The sequence below is a fragment of the Panthera onca genome, chromosome B3 (assembly GCF_046562875.1).
Source record: "Panthera onca isolate mPanOnc1 chromosome B3, mPanOnc1 haplotype 2, whole genome shotgun sequence".
NCBI lineage: Eukaryota > Metazoa > Chordata > Mammalia > Carnivora > Felidae > Panthera > Panthera onca.
The window spans coordinates 109,928,977-109,944,026 of NC_138344.1; the positions used below are offsets into that span (position 1 = coordinate 109,928,977).

General features: G+C 44.7%; 1 protein-coding gene across 1 annotated transcript in view; it reads right to left on the minus strand.

Annotated features, from left to right (window-relative positions):
• Positions 1-654, minus strand: part of ESR2 (estrogen receptor 2) — a 73,129-nt gene extending 72,475 nt beyond the window's left edge. Inside the window, exon 1 of the mRNA XM_078448173.2 lies at positions 601-654. The gene's annotated coding sequence lies outside the window, so the exon portion shown is untranslated. The remainder of the gene's footprint in view (positions 1-600) is intronic.
• Between the last annotated feature and the right edge of the window lie 14,396 nt (positions 655-15,050).

The following is a 15,050-nucleotide window of genomic DNA, read 5'->3' on the forward strand; positions in this document are numbered from 1 at the left end:
AAAGACCCGGGGGGAGGAGGTGGGGAAGAAAGACCAAGAGCCCACGTGACCACCCAGCCGGCTGCCAGGAAATCTCGGGAGGACGCGGACTCCCCTGCCCGGCCATCCACACTCACCTGGACGTAGGGAGAAGCCCCAGGGAAAGGCCTGCCACCCTCGAGCGCTTCACAGTCACCCTCAGGGGGAGCAAAGCACCCCTGGCGCCCTTCCCCCCCGTCTTGGATTTAGGGAGTCTGGGGGGTGGGGCCTGAGAACGTGCACTTCTAACTAGGTTCAGGGTGCGGCTGCAACTGATGCTGCCCGGCTGGGGACCACACTTTGCGGCTCACGTCCCTAGACCCTCACCCACGTGGTTCTGAGAGGGGCTGGATGTTTCGGCGTCATCAAATACAGAAATCTGACTCTAAGAATCTAGTGGCGGAACTAGAGAGGCTTTGGATTTGCCCAATCCCGGGCAGCAAGCGCAGGTTCGCGCCGCGGGAGAGGCCACGCCACGCGGGCGCGGGCGGGGGGGGGAGGGGTGGGTGTGGGTTCTCAGCGGCTCGCTGGGAAGACCTTTCGCTTTGGAGCAAAGATCCCAGGAGCCCTCCTCAAACTCACCTACTGCGAAGAAGCACCTGGGGGGGAAATCTGTGCCTCCGCGGCGGCTGCGCCCCTCCTCCCTCTGCAGCACCTCCGTCGGGTTCTCCGCAGGCGAGCGCCCCCTGGTGGCAGCTCCAGGTCCCCGGCCCGCAGGGTCCCCAAGGTCTCCTCACCTACCCTGCGGTGGCACACAGTGCGAGGACTGGGATCTCAGGATAGTCATTAAGAAGCAACTGGCTTTAGGGCAGCCACTGCTGGGGAAAGTCGAACGGCAAGTTACGGGTGTCCCATAGGCCATGCTGAGACCCCAGGGCCACATCTGTGTCTAATCATCAGACTATCCGGACGCGTGACACGAGGGACATGGTTCTTGATAGGGCTGTGACTCCAGATCCCTGACAGAAAAAGACCGAAAGGGCATCGGGAGGGAGACTTACCACGCCAGGCTCAAGCGCTGAGGGGTTTAGCCAAAAACAGCCTAGACAGACTTTACTGTGCTCTGCATTTATGAGAGTGAGGGCCACAGTGGCGAAGGCAGACTCCAAACACGGGAAGCCACCTACTTGATAACAATGGTTATGAAAAATCTTTACTCTGCCACCCCCTTCAGTTTTCATGAAAGCAAAGACTCCTGGATCCTCTCAAGTTGGAAGGCCAGGTTTCCCGCTCCCCGGGGTAGAGAAGTTCGTTTGAACAGGAGGACGCGGAACTGACCGGATTCATGGTGCAGGACTGTAGGGGACGCGATGCTGATCTCGACCAATCTCAGCTTTCCTTGTCCCCTCTCCTGGGTGTCCCTGCACGTCCCCAGCACCCATAGGCTCCTTCCTCCTTGCCGCCTTCAGGAGAGAATTTTAAGTGATGGTTTCAAAAAAAAATCACTCCCATTTGGAAGTACTTACTTGTGAACAAGATACCTTCCTCTGGAAGGGAGATTACTATGAGGGAATTTCAGGGATGAGCCGACAGGCAGACAAAAATAATGTGAGTGTGAAGAAAACTGATGCCTGTCGGGTAACTCCACCGTGCCAGAGAGTGAGCTAAGTGCTTGCATAGCATCCCATTTACTCCACATGGCAGTTCTATCCACTAATTCCTCCTCAGATGAGGAAACTGAGGCTTGCAGAGCTTACCTCGGCTACCTAAAGCCACACGTGGTAAGAAAGGAGCAAGTCGCATTAATGGTTTCGTTGACAGCTACCACTTGCTAGGCATTCAGCCATGCCCTGCTTGCCTACACGTTAGCTCATTTTATACGCAACAGGGCTATGAACGGGGCGCCTGGGTGGCTCAGTCGGTTAAGTGTCCAACTTCGGCCCAGGTCATGATCTCATGGTTCATGGGTTCGAGCCCCACGTTGGGCTCCGTGCAGACAGCTCAGAGCCTGGAGCCTTCAGATTCTGTGTCTCCCTCTCTCTCTGCCCCTTCCCCAGCTCTCTCTCTCTCTCTCTCTCAAAAATAAATAAACATTAACAAAAAGTTATATACAACAGGGCTATGAGGGAAATTCTATCATTAAGTATCTCCGTTTGACAGTTGAGAAAATGGCCAGTCCGTGGCCGAGAAAGAGTTGAACCCAGGCAAGAGCCCAAGACTGCTTTCTTGCATGCCATGACTGCAATCAATCAGAAATGAAGATGGCTTGAATGTCAGGGCACGACAGCTCCCACACACAAGCCCTGCCTCAAAGCCTCCTGCCACCGGAGAGATAAGCATCAGCTCACCCCAGAACTAGAGCTCTGTGTTTGCTGTGATGCTTCCTTCAGAAGGTGTTCCACTCATGGGAACAGCATGTTCTCTTTTTAAAGACCCTCAAACACCCACAGAAGCATTTTGTTACGCAAGGAACCCTCACTGCAGGAAATATTAAGCAAAAAGAATGAATGGGAGTGAGTACATTTCCTTCTGATTCATCCTGTGGATTGAGAAAGATAATGGTACCTTAGGGATGGAAACTTTGCCTGGTTTAACGCAATGAGTAGGGAAGATAATTATTCTGACTATTCCTAACACACGACCAAAACTAAGAAGGGATTCTTGGGACAGTTAATACCAATGGTTAGACTGAAAAGCACCCTGAAATCTAGTATTAAGGACCATGCCTCTGTTCAGAAGATCCCCACATCAGGTGCCTGGGTGGCTCAGTCAGTTGACCGTCGACTATTGATTTCAGCTCCGGTCACAATCCCAGGGTCATGAGATTGAGCCCCACATAGGATTCTCTCTTCCTCTCTCTCTCCCCCTCTGCCTCTTTCCCCTGCTCATGCTCTCTCTCTCTCTAAAATAAAACTTTTAAAATTAAAAAAAAAAAAAGATGGGGCACCTGGGTGGCTCAGTCAGTTAAGCATCTGACTTCAGCTCAGGTCATGATCTCACAGTCCGTGAGTTTGAGCCCCATGTCAGGCTCTGTGCTGACAGCTCGGAGCCTGAAGCCTGCTTCAGATTCTGTGTCTCCCTCTCTCTCTGCCCCTCCCCTGCTCATGATCTGTCTCTGCCTCAAAAATAAATAATAAAAACATTAAAAAATTTTTTTAATTAAAAAAAAAAAAAAAAAGGAGATTCCCCATCTGATTTGTACCTCACTCATGACCTCCCCAAGGAAGCACCTACATGGTATGACATGTATTTCCTCTTCCCAAAATATTCTATAACAGGGACTAAAGAAATCACCATTCAGTCATCCTTTGGGGTTACAGCATTGAATTGTTCAAATTCAGTCATGCTATATATATGATGGGTGATATTAATTTACTAGCATTTATGATTACACTAAGGAGATGAGCTTCCAAGATGAGCTAAGTGTCACCTAGGAAAGCAAAGGAGGTTGGCATTCGGCAGGGACATTTTGCTACAGGAGGAAAGAAAGCCTCTCCATCGGGGTGCACCTTCCTCACCTTTTTTTTTTTTTTTTTATGTTTATTTATTTATTTTGAGAGAGAGAGGTTTGAGGGCAAGCGGGGGAGGGGCAGAGAGAGAGGGAGAGAGAGAATCCCAAGCAGGTTCCCCACTGCCTGCGCAGAGCCCGACGCGGGGCTCAAACTCACGAACCGTGAGATCGTGACCTGAGCCGAGATCAAGAGTCCGACACCTAACCAGCTGAGCCACCCAGGTGCCCCCTTCCTCTTCTTTTCATCCTGCCCCTTTTCCGTCTAGTGAAGTCCTACCCAGCCCAAAACCGAGAGGCTGAATAAAGTGGAGGCGGAGACAGCCCAGCGGAACATGCAGGCTGCCTGCCCCCCAGCGCCCCTCCTGCCTGTGCGCTCTGTCTGCGCCGTGATTGTGCAGTGCACGTCTTGGCTCTCTAGCCACCCCCCACCGCAGCACAGCACCCACAGCATTCAACACACGCCTAGTTCAACCCAGCCTTCAACAAGTACCTGCTGACGGCTTCAACCTGGAAAAATCAGAGGAAAAGGTGAGAGATTTCCTGTAGTAGAGAAACTATTAAGATGCAAAACAAACAAGGAAAACCTTGTTGAAGGCAAGAAAGCAAAAACAGATGTGGAGGGGAGGGTTCCTACAAAGCGTTGCAGGCTCCAGGACAGCTTTGGACTGTCGCTCTCTTTCTCTTCTTAACCTGAAGTCAAGTGGGAGGACTTAGGTCCCCAGATGCTCTTGACGGCTCCGGAGTATGATAGGGTCAGCCCCTTTCTTCATGATGTGTGAGCATATATTGGCGTGTTGTAAGAGGACTTGAGGGATGTAACCCTAAACTTACGGAATTATAAGAGAGAAGGGAAAGAACGTGGCACCTACAATGACACCCTCACTTGGAGGTGATGAATTGGAAAGGTGGGATTACTAATGCGACGCGTCCGTCAGGATATTGCAGCTGCTTATGAATCAGGGTTTGTCAGATAAAATTGGATATTTGAAAACTGGATTTGGGTAGAGCTCTCTAGGATCACGTCTTTTGTGGAAATCAAAAGGAACCTAACGTGTATGCACCTTTCCCACCCAAACACTGCAGTAGGCAGGCTTGCCCAAGGTTGGCTCATTTTGATTGAATTTAGTCCTCGTAAGTTCCCTTTGGCTGTCCCTGCTTTACAGATGGGGAAACAGAGCCTCAGAGAGACGGCGTATCTTTTGTAAGGTCACCCACGTGCCTATGGCAGAGTGAAAGCTTGCACCCCAACGTTTTCTACCTACGTGTTAATCCCTTGCTTTCTCCTCTGTTACGACTGTGACGTTTTTCTTATTTGCTGTGTCATCTGAAGCCTGTGTGTCCTGTAGAGCCTGGATATTGCTGAGTGAAAGCTTGTCAAGTTCTTGCCTAGGCATGACCATCTGTGTGCATATTTATATAACTTTGTTCTTCACTGACATGGCTTTGACCGGAGCCCTTAGTAAGGTGGCCTAGGTCATGAGCAGCAAGGTAGACCTAACCTGATACCTAAGCACCCAGACCACAGGACAAGGTTACTCTGACCTGCAGTTGAAATGAACCACCTGGGCAGCTAGCTTACGTAGCCAACTCCTTATAACACACCCTCCATCTGTCTCCGTCCTGGTCTTTGACATTTGCAAATGTACAGATAAAATAAGTTTCTGTCCTATCTACCGCTCCTTGAAGGTACTTAAACTCCACAAAAATCCCTTGCATAATTTGTTTCTAATTTTCTATCCACTTGAAAACAAACGGCATGAAGAAGACACGTTCCTGTCCTGAGCCCCAACTCTGATTGAAGCAATTCTCTCTTGAGCTAGCAAAGCAGCTAGCCCCTGGAGGTCACTGGCAGGAATGTGAACACCCAGTCGAGAAAGAAAATGTTAGCGAACTGTTAGAAATGGTGGCAAATTGTAATATGCAATTTCACAAATGACTCAAATGCGATTCTGGAAATGCAGCTTCCTTGCCTCTTCTGGCACAGAATAAAATAATATTAATAACAGGTCAGACAGTGTAATAGTCCCAGATATGAGGTCAAAAAAAAAATAGCATATGTAGACAGAAATGGCTCAAGAAGCCACAGATTCTAATAAGACGGTCTGCTTCCATAGAGTTTAGAATTCAAAAAAGTTGAAGTTTTTCTACTTCCCGTAAATGTATTTGACATTTTCAAGTTCTTTGTTCATATCATGGAAAGTTACCAGAAATGTCTCAGTGTCAAATAACACTCTAGTGATGCAAATTGCATCAGCGGCTTTTATAAAAATACAGACCCCATCCCTTGTGTACAGAGAGATGCTGCTTCTTGCACAGAAGTCATTGCTTGATCTGATGAGTCTAAGCAGAGAGAGGAATGATCTGTTCCATGATTCCATCTCCCCTTTTGCTGGGAATTACAACCAGGAGACGAACTTCTCCAAGTGGCTTATATAGCTTCTGAGGAGTCGCCGGTATTGTCCAGTGTCCTAGGATCCCAACATTCTCCCCTTTTTTCGCTTCTTTTTATATCTCTATTTTTTTTTTTTTCCTGTCTGTCCAGGCAGTTTGTTCACTGATCTTTTCTTCCTGGTTCTGCCCACATCTGGCCACATACTTCCTCAGCCTGCTCTCATCCACCATATTCTTCCACCCGGCCGCCACAACTTACTAAGAGAACTGCTTTCTTAGGGCGATGGTGGCTTTTACAGTTGACAAAGCACTTACGTAGCCATGCCACGCTTCATTTTCACACCGACTGTGTCAAGGTGATCTTATTCCCGGTTTGCACGTAAGGAAACTTAAGTGAGTTCACCCGATTTACGGTCCTAGAAACCCTAGTTATCTGACTCTGCATAGATCCATTCCAGCCTCCCTGAGAGAAATTCATTTCCTGTGTCCCCAACACTTGGGAAGTTCTCAGAGTGTTCGCCATACTGCTACCGCGAGTATCCTTGGCCTTGTGTCCCCTGGCCCCATCCCTTCCCACCTTATCTCCAGCTAAAATACCATTCGAGGGAGAAAAATCATTGACAACTTCTTTATTATGTTTACTTTCAAGTTATTCTGACACTAGACGTTACATTTATTCCACAAAACATTCTTCTTTGGGAAGGCTTCTCGCCTTCATGCATTTCTCTCTGTGTGAGAATGCCCTCTTAATGCTGAAAAACAAAAATGCTCTAAGTCCCTGCCTAAGACACAAGAGAACATGAAGGTGTTTGTTCTCAGATGAGGAGGAGGAGGAGATCATTCGTTCAGCAACTGCTTGTAAACACTTTATCTGCACGATTTCGTTTAATCCTGAAAACAGTCTCACCAGGGAGGCACGATTTATGTTCCCATTCAGCAAATGAGAAGACTAAGGTTCAGAAAGTTTAAGTAATTTGCCCGATATAACACAGCTAGTAGGTGGAGGGTTCCGATCAGATCTATTTCACAGAACAAAAACATTCTCTGGGTTCTTTAACTGCTGATCTCCTGAAGGCTTTGTACTCTAGTGGAGGGGAGAAGACCAATGCCTAAGAAATGACCCACAGTGCCTGTCACAAATGATCAGAGACACGTAGAGGGCACAGATGGGGAGTTTTTGTGGACATTCAGAGGATCCCCTGCATGTTTGGGTTCCTCTTAGAAATTAGCCACCCCCCTCCCCCTCCCGGCGCTTGTTTCCTGAGCTGACCGAACTTCATTCAGACGTGGAAGGTGCTGATCTCCCCAGGTTGGGTGGCTCCTCTGAATTCTGCAGGTGCCAGGCCCAGCCCTCGGCATCCTTCATTCTTCCACTCCGGCTACTGGAAGCTGCTTTCAGAGCACGAGGCTTCCACAGAGAAGATGGAGAACACACAGGCACCAAAGGAGCAGGCAGCCCAGAAGAGCCCACAGCAGGATGGAGCCCAGGCTCTTATCGCATATATGCCCTTGAACATTTTTCTGGCCTCTTTGACCTTCTGTAAAATAAGAGCACAAGAATATACTGCATGAGATGGCTGTGGGGATGAGCTGTAACCTGCCTGACACCTGGCTGGTTCTCCATACACGATGGCTTTAAAAAATCCAGCAGCCCAGGGGCACCTGGGGGGCTCAGTCAGTTGAGCGTCTGACCGGCTCAGGTCATGATCTCACGGCTCATGAGTTTGAGCCCCACGTCGGGGGCTCTGTGCTGACAGCTCAGAGCCTGGAGCCTGCTTCAGATTCTGGGTCTCCCTCTCTCTCTCTCTCTCTCTCTGTCTGCCTTCTCCCACTCATGCTGCCTCTCTCTGTCTCTCAAAAATAAATAAAATAAACAGTTTTTAAAAATTAAAAAAAAAAAATCCAGCAGCCCTTAGGACAAAGGGCTTCACAGGTGTAGGGAAGACTTGGCCTCGGAGAAGGCAAACAGCAGGTTTAGTGGTTAAAGAGGTTTGGGTTCCTAGGATGGAGGGGGTAGCAGAGAACTAAGTGCCCTGTCCGGCGTAGTTGAGTTCTGCCTGCAGCTCTTCAGGCAGGCCCACTTGTGAAGTGAGTCAGAGAAGGACCCACTGACCTAGAACCCGGTTGTGAGACTGATTTAAAGCAGTGTTTTTCCATATTCCTAGATCGCGGGTCACCCGAGTCACTGGTTTAACATACAGATTCCCAGGCACCTCCTCCCCAGCAGACTCTGAACCAGGAGCTCTGGGGTGGGTCCTAGAAGTGTGCATTTTCCACAACCCACTGGATGATTTTATGATCAGGGAAGTTTGGAAAACATTGCTTTAAAATGTTCAAAGGGCTTAGATGCCCACTATATAATAGAATCTGTGTAATGGGTTATTTACCATCCCCATTTTCCAGGAAAGGCAACTAAGACCCAACAAAGTTCAGCAGTGTGCAGAAGTCTGTTCACACTGGCTCCGGATTGCGGACTGTTACTCAAGGAACTTGCAATTCAATTGTTAAACCAATCATAGCTTGAAATTGACCGTAGTAAGTAGATACACTACGGATTTCTCTTGGCCCGAGAGTGTTGTTTCCTTCAGAACAGAAGACATTGATTGATGTGAACACTTCTCAGCTGTTCTCTGGTTTTTGGTTCATGGCTCACTGTGAATACTGTATTGTCTTTTTCTTTAGGGAATCCATAAGTACTACGTTCAGAACAGGACTTTATTTTAAAGAGTTAGTTTACTAGCACCCCACCTAACAAAAGTAGTCAGTCTTGCTGTTAGTAACTGAGCCAAGTTCACCTGTGTCCTTACTCCTGGTCCAAGTGCTTTGGTCCAGACATTTTCTCCTCCTGAAAGTAACATCCTTTATCATCCCTAGAACATCCAGCCCTAGACAGAGTTATTAAGGGCTCAAATTCTACAAAGGACCACCTGCTATAGAGTTGGTTCAGATTTTCCAGTTAGAGGATCAAAGTGTTGGCTTTACACAACAGAGTCATGTCTCCCTCTAATGGATGGCAAAGAATAAGACAAGTAATATTTCCATTGTTGAATCAGAAGGCTTTGTATAATTTATCTATATTACGTGTTGAAACATGTATATAATAACTTGCTCAGCTAATTTCCAAGAGCAGCACAAAAATGTCCCTTTATTTTCATTCATTCAATATTTCACGTATTCAATATTTATCATTTGCTTAACTATGCACCAGATATTGAGGTATAAAGCTATGAATGACACAATGGCAAAAAAGAATGAGAAAATTTGCTATACACTGAGATAAAAAAAAAAATTGCCAAGATTCCCAACCTCCCCTCATCTCCCTCCCACCTCCCCTCATCTCTACCTCAGCCTCCCAGTGGTTCATCTGCCCTGTTGCATTGGAAACACAGGTCTTCTCTGCTCCTTTCCCCAAATCAAATCTCTTGAATTACCAACACACAAAGATAGAGAATGGTTCCAACCTTAAAATAAAGGTGTTTTTTTTTTATTTGTTTTGAGAGATACAGTTTGAATGGGGGAGGGACAGAGAGAAAGAGTGGGACTGACCCAAGCAGGCTCCTTGCTGTCAGTACAGAGCCCGATGACAGGACGTGGGGCTCTATCTCACCAACCGAACCATGAGCTCATGACCTGAGCTGAGATCAAGAGTCGGACGCTTAACTGATTGAGCCATCCAGGTGCCCCTTAAATAAAGTTCTAAGGGTGGAATTCTAGGCATCCTCCAGCATTGGGGACTGGGTAGGAGCTAGGAAGGCAACCAGTCTTTTTGCTGGTTGTTGAGTACAGTATGGTCTTCACAGATGCCTCTTCTGTCACATGGAGGGCTCCTCAACTGTTTTATTTCTCTATTGGGAAGGGAAAGTGTGTAAACTGATCTCCAGGAGATTCTTTTCACCCTGTGCCCAGTTTTCCACAACAAAAACAAGAGAGAGGAAGGGAAGGAGAGGAAATTAGCTAGGGACGGTTCACACTCAGGTGACTTTCCATAGCACAGTACCAGAGCAAGACCTGAGAGAGTCCCTCCTGTGGGCCCTAACATTTTGGGGGCCTCAGGGAAGGGTACAAATGAATGCTTACACATTACACACTTAAATTTTTAAACATAATAAATAAGCCAACCAATTGTTAAACACAAGGTTTTATTGTACAAATATATTTTGCAAATATACCTTTGAAATGATAAAAATTGAAAAGTGTATATAAAGCTATGGTTGGCTGGGACTGAAAGGTGGCAAAATATCAAAGATGACTGAATTTAATTATTATCATGCATGTCTGGCTTTGTGGATAGGACAACACTGTTTGGATGAATAATATTTGAGTGAGTACTAATATGAAAAAATACGGAATTCACAATTACTCCCTAAAAGCTATTGTTTTAGTCCATTCAGGCTGCTGTAACAAAATACTACAGACTGGGTGGTTTAGAAGCAACAGAAATTTATTCTCACAGTTCTGGAGGCTGGAAATTCTAGGTGCCAACATGGTTAGGTTCTGGTGAAAGTCTTTTTCTGGATTACAAACTGGCTACTTGCTGCATGGAAGGTGGGAGGGATCCCTCTGATATCTTTATTATAAGACACACATCCCATGAGGTTCCACCCTCATGACCTAACGGCCTCCCACAGGCCCCACCTCCTAATACCATCACCTTGGGCATTAGGTTTCAGTCTATGAATTTTGAGGACACTTGACTAATGAGACCATAGCAGTTACATCTCTTGCCTTTGCTTCAAGAAAGTCACCAATTATTTTGTTATAATTGGATTTTTATACAATTTATGTCCTATAATAAAAAATAAAAAATTATAATTTCAAAGTGAAAAAAGCTGGAATATATAAATTACACTATGCAAATGGCAATTTTTTGTTGTTGTTACTTTAAAGATGTACAACTATCTTCTCAATTGTGTGTTTTAATGAGAAATCTGCTGTCATTCTTTATTTCTCTGGGCATAATGTTTTTTTCTTTTCTAGCTGCTTTTAAGAGTTCCTCTTCATGACTGTGTAGCAATCAAAGTTCAAGCAGAGAATCAGAACCAGTAGGAGATCTATATAAAGAGATTTGTTGCAAGGAATTGGCTTATGCAATCATGGGGGCTTAGCTCGACAAGCCTGAAATCCACAGGGGGTCAGGAAAGGCACTGGAACTCTCAGGCACTGAAGCTGGTGTCTACAGGAAGAATTTAATCTTCTGGGGACATGCTACTTCTGACCTGTACCTCGGGAAGACAATGGGAGCTGTGGGCCACTTCTCTCTCTGATCAGTTTACTTCATTCACTTCCAGTTTCTTCCTGAGGTTTCAGATCTTTCTGGCCTTTTCTCACTATTGCTAGAATCTGCAAGTCTACCTCCATTCCCGGGATATTTTGTGGAGATAAAGATGGAAATGGGCAACATTGAGAAACATACATCAAAAAAGAAAGAAAGAAAGAAAGAAACAAACAAACAAACAAACAAACATATATCACTGTTCAGCTACTTCTGGTGTATTGTGATCCAGTATTTTGTTTCAGAACCCTGAACAGAAACTTGAATGGATCTAGCGTGCTTGACATTGCTATCCCGAAAGACACTGATGAGAGAATCAGTTTACTTCATGAAATTCATGAGCTGAGAGTCTATTTCTCTCTTAGGAAGAATTCTGAATGGAAATCTGGACTAGATCATCCCTGAGGCCTATACATATGCTGCCATAAAGCCTGCCATGGGCTCAGTCTCATCTAAAACCAGAATATTACAGGGGCGCCTAGGTGGCTCAGTCAGTTAAGTGTCTGACTTCTGCTCATGTTGTGATCTCACAGTTCATGAGTTCAAGCCCTGATCTCACAGTTCGTGAGTTCAAGCCCCACGTTGGGCTCTGTGCTGAGAGCTCGGAGCCTGGAGCCTGGAGCCTACAGCCTGCTTCTGATTCTGTGTCTCCCTCTCTCTCCGCGCCTCCCTGCTCATGCTCTGTCTCCCTCTCTCTCTCAAAAATAAACATTAAACAAACTGTTTAATAAAATAAAACCGGAACATTATGTATAATTATGGACCTCTCCCTTATCCCTCCAACCTGTAACCCCCTTTGCTTTATTTTGAGGAGAAAATTTAATTTAGACGCCTCCCTCCATGATTCTCCCCTAACTCTCATTTTTTATCCTTAAATTTTTTTTTTAACGTTTATTTATTTTTGAGACAGAGAGAGACAGAGCATGAACAGGGGAGGGTCAGAGAGAGGGAGACACAGAATCTGAAACAGGCTCCAGGCTCTGAGCTGTCAGCACAGAGCCCGACGCGGGGCTCGAACTCACGAACCGCGAAATCATGACCTGAGCCGAAGTCAGCCGCTTAACCGACTGAGCCACCCAGGCGCCCCTCATTTTTTATCCTTAAAAAGCTCACCTGCAGCAATAGCATGATTCCACAGAACCCCAGTTCTCCAGCCTCATCGTCCAGGCTTCGTAGAAGAACCATCACCCTGTGTGACACCCTGTGTGACACCATCACTGTCATTTCTCCCTCTCACCACCACACATCATTTGGAAACAAGAGCAACTCATCCTTAGAAGCCTGCTTTCAATGGGATGGAAAGTCCTGATAGTTTTCCAAAGCTACAAAGCAATTTCGATCTTATCCTTTTTTTCTTTAATCCTTCGTGACTAGTGCATCATGCTTAATAAGAGAGAATCACCCAAGTTAGGAGCACAAATCTTATATATGTCATCTAAGCGGAAGATGTTACGTAAGCCAAGGCTGCTGTAATATAATACTATTTTAACAGGATTTTCAGTTGCAAGTAATAAAGAATCTTGACCCAAAAGGCCTCAACAGAGGGAGATGTAACATCTCACCAACAAGTCTGGGTGTAGGGCAGCCCCCAATTTCATTCCAAATTCAGCAGCTCAGTATTGTCATCAGGTCTGTCCTTTCCATCTTCTGCTTATCCATGAGTAGTTCAAGGGTCACATTCAGTCACAATGTTCAGAAGAACAGATGATTCCCTCCCTCCTGTGTCATTTTTTGAAAGCAGGGAAAATCTTCCCAGAAGTTCCTCCAGCATATTTCCCATGTCTCCTTGGCCAAACTGGTTGATAGTCACATCTCTAAACAGATCACTGGCTAGGAGAAAGGGCCTTACCAGGATTTATCTCTTCTCTAAGCACCGGACTGCAAAGAATGAGTGGAACCCAAAAAATATGGAGGCCTAGTGGAAAAAAAAAAAAAAAAGAGGGAAATGGCTGTTGGGTAAGGAACCAAATGTACTTGAGATATCACGGCTGCCTAGAATTCCTGTATTTGCATGCAGCATGATAAAGCATAGAGAAACCTCAGTAAGTCTGTGTCTAGCCTAGAACTGTTATGGGGGACACCTGGCTGGCTCAGTTGGAAAAGAATTCAACTTGATCTTGGGGTTGTGAGTTTGAACCACACATTGGGTGTAGAGATTACTAAAAAATAAACTTAAAAAAAAAAAAGCTGTTACGGAAAACCCACTGCAACCCTAAAGAAACAAACAAAAAAAAAAGTCAATAAGATGTTCCAAGATGAAAAATTAGCATCATGTGCATTGCAATAGTCTATAATGCACAATTATCTCATACACAATTATAAATACCCTTTTCTAAAGCAAAATTATGTAAGAGCGCAACTTGCTTTTTTCAAGAGATCCTGGAACTTTTACACACAGCACTTCCACTTGCTTTAGCGGCTAAACAAATCAGTATTACATCTTTCCATCTTGCTTCTGTCCTTAACAGGCTTATGCAACAAAAATGGCATATTGATTTCAAAATTTCATTTACAGTGGGTTGAAAATACTTAACAATTCAATCTGTCTGACCTACTCCTGCATCCATGTTCCTGGTCATTCTCTGTCAATTACCTAATACACCTTTCCCTGCAAAATGAAGCCATTTTTTTTTATTAGATTTTTGCCACAGTTCTCCAACACCATTTCAACTTGCAGCTGTTCTTAGGAGATTGGAGGATACTAAAATTACAAAGAAAGGATATTGACTTAGGGATTGATTTTAAAATAACTGTGAAGCACTATGGGCTTAGAGGATGTTGAAGGATACTAAAGGAAATTATATTAAAATGCATTAAGAGGATAACTTAATGTTACTTTGTAAAGCTCTAACTTAAATTCATATTTGGGCCTCTTGACATTTCATAACCCAATGTGTGATTCCCAGTAAAATCCCAGAACGATGATTTTGCTTCACAATTTAAAAGCCTACATTCCCCCCCTTAGCTTTACTCACCATTGCACAAGGATCACTGAGTCAATGATGATTAACACTGGAGATGTCAAGAAGTCTCACACCTGTGCTGTGAAACACCTAATAATCCTTGGTGTAGGCCAATGCATTGTTTATGAAAACCGCTATAAAGCAATGCGAATAACAGGGGGAAACTGATTAACAAAATTAAAACGGGCAGAATAGTCATATTTTTTCATAGAAGAAGTGTGTGTGTAATATGGTCTCTCCCTCTGGCTAAATGGAAAGGATTTTAAAACGTAAACTCACAATCTCAGACCATTTATTTCAGATTACTGGGCCAATCAATTTAACTGTGAGAGACAGATTTGACATTCTTATCAGAAAGAACTGAAAGTATAATTTAATGATTAAAGTCATTTGAATGCACATTTATGCTCCTTCCTGGCAATGTTTCTCTTCTACTTATACATTTGTCCATGGAACCAAATCCAGGTTTGAAACACCTATAATTATCCTATAGCAGATCTGTCTGTAAACTGCCTTCGAAGAATTAAACTACCATATTTTATTTGTCAAATAAACTTTTATTTATAAATACTCACAAATAAAAATGAGGGCAAATCTGTTGCTATAATAGAAGTAGTCTGCTCTAAATCAATCTTAAAATATTTCCACATATTCAGAAGTTGTATTCACCAAGCATCTCAGGCCACTGAATATAAGTAAGACTTGCCAAATGGACAACAACGGTCTTACAGTAATAGGCACGAAATGATTTTATCTTGTCAAAAAAATGATTTGGACACAATACCTTAGCAAGACATAAGCCACACACTAACATCAAAAACTAAAGATGGGGGCTTACACTCTAGGAATATAGAGTAGATCAACTTTGCCTTATTCCTCCTGCTACTTAAGTACCATAAAAACCCTGACACTGTATATAAAACAAACATAAGACTGAAAGGTGGAAAGAAGAAAG